The following is a 6,002-nucleotide window of genomic DNA, read 5'->3' on the forward strand; positions in this document are numbered from 1 at the left end:
TCTGCTAAAGCAGTGATTAGACGTAAATTTGTATATGTGAATGTGTATATTAAAAAGGATCAATAATCTAAAATAATAACGTAAGCTTCCCCCCCCAAATATACTGAAAACAGTAAGGCAAACGGAATCTAAAGTATAAGAAAAAAATAAAATTGAGCACACAAAAAGCAATGGAATGGGAAAGAAAAAGCACTAACGGATAACAATAACATTAAAAACAGGTTAATAAAAGATCAAAAAATTGAGAAATCTTTAGCTAGTCCAAGACAGAGTAGAAAAAAAAAATGAAGAGAGAGAGAGAAGACTTAAATAACTAAAGTAAAAAATTAAAGACATCATTTCTACCAAACTTACAAAAATAAAGAAATATTAGAGGAGAATGATGTGCAGGATTATATGCCAATATGTTAGATAATTTAGATAAAATGGAGAAATTCCTAGAAAGTCAGAAACTACTGAAAATTTCTCAAGAAAATAATAAATAATCTGAGTAGACCTATTACAAGTGTTTTAATAATAAAAACTATTATACACAATAATTTTTTTGTTCAGAAACTTCACTATTTAATTCTACCAAACATTTAGAGAAGATTTATTAATAAAGTCTGCTCGAGCTGTCCAAAAATTAGAAACACAGTAGAGACACTTTTGCATTCATTACATGAGGCGGTTTTACTATGATACCAAAAGCATACTGAGAAATTATAAGGGGAAAAAAAACCCCTCGAACCAGTTTACCTTGTAAGTATAGATACAAAATCCATCAAAATCAACACAACCAAACAGAATTCAGCAACATATAAAATAATTATTCCCCGTGACCAAGTTAAATTCTCAGAAATAGAAGGTTAGTTAACAGCTAAAAACCATTTAAGATAGTATACACATCAATAAATAAACAAACAAAATCACCCGACCATCTCAGTACATGCAGAAAATGAATTTGACAAAATTTAACATCCTTTTATAATGAAAACATATAGCATAGGAAGAGAAGGAAACACCGACAACAGATAATGGGCATTAAAATACAAACAAACACACACACAAAAAAATCCATAGCTAACATTATTCTTCATAGCAAAAAGCAGTATATTTATTTTCTGAGATGAGAAACAAGATCAACATACCAATTCTCAACACATCTACTTATTGCTGTACTACCTGTGCTACCCAGGACTTTTGGCAACAGAAATAAATAAAAAGCATCTACATTGGAAAGGAAGTACAATCATTTTTATTCACAGATGACATGATCTTGTATCTAGAAAATTGTAAGGAATTCACTAAAAGCTATTAAAACTAATAAACTACTTCATGAAAGTAATAGGATAGAAGATCAATGTTCAAAAATTAATCAAATTTCTATATATAAGAAATAAACAGTCCCAAAATAAAATTGAGAAAACAATTCTACATACAATAATATCGAAAACAAAACACGAGTAACTCAAACAAAAGAAGTGTAAACTTGCACAATGAAAACTACAACACATGGCCGGTGTGGAAAGACTTAGGTGTCATTTCTGAGCCTCCTGTCCTTGGCTCTGAGGACTGTACCTTACTAGAGAGAGAAAAGGGATTTCATTCATGGACTTTATATTAAACAAATAGGCACAGGCTGAGTTCTACGCATCCAAATGTGTATTACGGTCCCTATTTTTATGGACGCAACACTGAGGCCCACTAACAAAAGGATTGGGAATCTGCGTTTTAGGGATGGAATGTAGTCACTGGTTGCCCTCAGCAACCCCTGCTAATCATTCTGTATTTAAAAGATTCCCGATATCATATCCAGAACTGTTCGGTGTTTTTATTATTAATACTTTTTATTATTGTAAAATATACATAACAAAAGAATTGCCATTTTAAGCATTTTTAAACTTACATTTGCATAAAATTAAATGAATTGACAATGCTGTGTAAACACAACTCCTATCAATCCAAAGCTTTTTTGACATCCTAACTGTAATCTCTGTACCCTGTAATCAATAACTCACCATTATTGCTTTCCTTTCAGTTTTTGGTAATCTGTAATCTACTTATCTCTGAATTTTTCTTTTTAACATTTTTTCTTAGTTGACTCATGATAATTATAAATATTTATGAAGTAAAATATGATATTTGGGTACATTTATATATGTGCAGTGACTATATCAAAGTAATTAGCATATCTTTTAATTTTTTATCCCTGAAGCCTATGAGTTTTTAGGTCCCAACATGGCTTCAGTCCAGCTCACTTCAACATACCTATTTTATAACTCTGCTGCTCTATTTCACAATATACACAAAAGCAGTTTTTCCAACTATGTAATATAATCCACTGAAGACTCACAAATTAGTTTATTGGATGAAAACAATCATCTTTTAATAGGCTGAAAGAGTTATATTCATTTCTTATTTGTTTACAAATTTAAAGTGAAAAGGAGAGAAGATTTTTCCAGTTTAAAATTCTTTTCTAAAAAATAGATGTGGTTTGTATGACAGGAATGCCTATATCAAAACTAAAAAAAAAAAAAGAATGAAAAAGTAAATGTTACTTGTTACAACACTTGACTAATTGACCCACATGTGAATTTCCCCATTATTTCCACAATGTTTCAGGTTGGCAAACAAGGATTTAATAAAAAACCAGAATTTCACATCATTGCCACGTGGACAGAGGCCTGCCCTTATTCAGCAGGTCCTGGTCTCCTGGTAACAGGACTCCCTGATGAGAAAATAAGCAAAATGTTTTTCTTCTTTGGTTCCTAAGGGAAGATGGAAAGTCTCCTGGGAAAGTAGTTTCGCTCTCCAGTGACGTCATCAGCAGAGGACTATGGGAAGGGCTGCTCCAGGATGCTTCTGCACATGTGCTGCTCCACCCACTCCTGCCATCTTCTCCTGAAGTTTTCTGACTCTGGGGCTCTCTGGACACTGTTCCTCAGATTTTGAGTTTGGGTTCTATGCCCCTGAAGTTTAATGCTGGGATGAATGATGAAACCCGTGTCATGGGTGGATGCTGGGGGTCAGGACAGGTTTCCTAGCACTTGCAGGAGCAACTTTGGTGGGTCTTATGCTAGCTGGAGCTGATGTGCCTGTGTGAGCCACGAACATGGGAAAGGGGATGCTCCGGTGCGCTTTCAAGTTTTAGGTTGTCAGAGGTCAGTGCCCTTCAAGAAGGGCAGGTGTGCTATCACTGCCCCAAAGATGGAATTCCTGGGAATTTAAGTTGGCCATGGGGAGTAATTATGTTTATATGTTGCTGAATTCTGTATGGTTTTATTGTTTTTGGAGGATTTTCAACCTACCCTTACAAGATAAATTGCTGAGTTTTTTTCTTTGTGACATCTCAGTATGCTTTTGGTATGGTAGTGTTGGGAGCCTGTAGCCCCACACCCCTCCTTGTGTGGCCGTGCCTGCATGACAACCTGCTTGTGCCAGATGGCCATGCTTACATGATAACTGCCTTGTAATCTGTTCGTGCCTGGAGCTCTGTGTTCCTGGCTATGCAAGTTTACTCAAGGGTGACCTTTCATCTTCTTTCAAGTTTCTGCTTTGCTGTAAAGATTGGGGGCTGCACTTTGTCAGGAATGTCCTGTCCTTGTTTCCTCTCAAGATCTTATCATATTCCTGCATTCCTGACTCCTTACAATATGCCTGCTTTTTCCTATATAAGATGTAACCTTAGAGCCAATAAAGGAGACTTGATCAGAATACTGTCTTGTCTCCATTTCTCTCGTCTCTTGCCCTATTCCAATTCCCACTCCCCCCTCCAGGTCTGCGTTGTTGTTCCTGTGGGATGGGACATTTCTGGCACCCAACATGGGGCCTGAGATACGGCGGATCCCGTGAGGAAGAAGGCACATTACCGGAAGGCTGTCCGAATTAAAGGACCTTGATCTTTTGCGGGAGCCTGCTGCACTGTGATTAAGGTGAGTAGTAGAACCTGATAATGGGGCAAGAATTGAGCCGTCATGAGATGTACATTAGACAATTACAAAAGGCTTTAAAGACGTGAGGAGTAAAAGTTAAAACAAGTGACTTATTACGGTTTTTTGATTTTATTAGAAATCTGTGCCCTTGGTTTCCCGAGGAAGGCACAATAAATTATAAAAAATGGGTGAGAGTTGGTGATGCCTTGCAGGATTATTATGAAATCTTTGTCTGGAAAAAGTTCCAGTAACTGCCTTTTCTTACTGGAATATAATTAGAGATATGATTCAAAATAGGGAAGGATCTCCTGAGGTGTCTGCAACAGTCGCTCAAACTGAAAAAATCTTAAAGGCTAGTTCAAAATCAGATGTATGTTCAAGCTGAAATGAGGTTGATTTGATTTCTTTGGAGGACGACTGCCCTTAAGCTAAAACGGATTCACATTCCGGTCATAACACAAAGATTGCTGGGGCTGCTTATGACTCTGATTCCTCTGGAGTAGATTGGGATGAACTAGAGGACGAGGCTGCTCAATATGAAGCCGACTGCTATAAATCATCGGTGGCTGCCTTTATGGCAGAGTCTCTGCTGTCTCGTCCTCCTCCTTATAATACTCCCTCTGCTCCTGTGGATTCTCCTGTTAATGAGCCCCTTAAAACTATGGAATCAAAAATTCACCAGTTAGAAAAACAAATTTTGTTAGAAGAAAAAAAATTGCGGCTCCTTATTACAAAATTAAAGGAGTTGCAATCTTCTCATGATCCTGATATTGCTCATTCTCCTGGTTTTTCTGACTCCCTCTTCGCCTTCCCTGTTACTGAAGTACCTAGAGCTTCGGGAGGCCGGCCCACTTGTAAACATGAGCAGTTTGGTTTCACTTTTATGAAGGAATTAAAAGGGGCCATCACACAATATGGCCCTACTGCTCCTTATACTTTAACTATCTTAGAATCTATGGCTGAAACCTGGCTTACTCCTATTGACTGGAACACTATTGTTCAAGCCACCCCTTTCAGGAGGTGATTATCTTTTATGGAAATCTGAATTCTTTGAAAACTGTAAAGAAACTGCTAAACATAACCATGAGGCCGGCAATCGCTGGGAATTGGAAATGTTAACTGGTACAGGAAATTATACTAGTATAGAAGAACAAAAGAATTACGACCCAGGGTTATTTGCACAAATACAAGCTGCGGCCCTTAAGGCACGGTGCTGACTCACTGTAAAGGGGGACTCCAATACCTCCCTTACTGGAGTCAAACAGGGTCCTGAGGAGCCTTTTTTGGATTTTGTTAATTGGCTAATGACTACCACAGACAGGCTTTTAGGAAATGTTGAGGCTAATCTTGACTACATAAAACAATTGGCTTTTGAAAACGCTAATCCAGCCTGTCAAGTGGCTATTAGATCTCGCAAAAATAAAACTGAACTTCAAGGCTATATTCGTCTTTGTTCAGACATTGGCTCTTCCTACCAACAAGGTCTTGCTATGGCTGCAGCCTTTAATGGTCAAACAGTGAAAGATTTTTTAGCCAACAGAGGTCAAACTCGTGGAACCTGTTTTAGATGTGGAAAGGCTGGTCATTTTGCAAAACATTGTAAGGAGGGGCAATCAAACTCCACCGGTCCTAAGCCACCTGGTGTTTGTCCCCGCTGTAAGAGAGGAAAACATTGGGCAAATGAATGTAAATCTAAAACTGATGCCCAAGGAAACCCATTGCCACCCCTTCAGGGAAACGGACAATGGGGCCAGCCCCAGGCCCTGAACCCAAATGGGGCAATCAAGTTTGTTCCAGCCAACAACAATCCGTTTCAACCCTCATTAGAGCAACCTCAGGGAGTGCAGGGCTGGATCTCAGTTCCCCCTCTGGTGCAATATTAACTTCAGAAGATGGGCCTCAGATTTGAAATACTGGAATTTTTGGTCCTTTACCACCTAATACTTTTGGCCTCATACTGGGACGAGGAGGCTCCCTTTTTAAAGGTTTTTCCTGGAGTAATTGATAATTATTTTACTGGAGAAATGAAACTTTTGGTGGAAGCAATGCATAAGGTAACTGCAATTTCTCCAGGGGAAAGGATAGCTC

The sequence above is a fragment of the Galeopterus variegatus genome, unplaced genomic scaffold (genome assembly GCF_000696425.1).
Source record: "Galeopterus variegatus unplaced genomic scaffold, G_variegatus-3.0.2 Scaffold3890, whole genome shotgun sequence".
In the NCBI taxonomy this organism is placed as follows: Eukaryota; Metazoa; Chordata; class Mammalia; order Dermoptera; family Cynocephalidae; genus Galeopterus; species Galeopterus variegatus.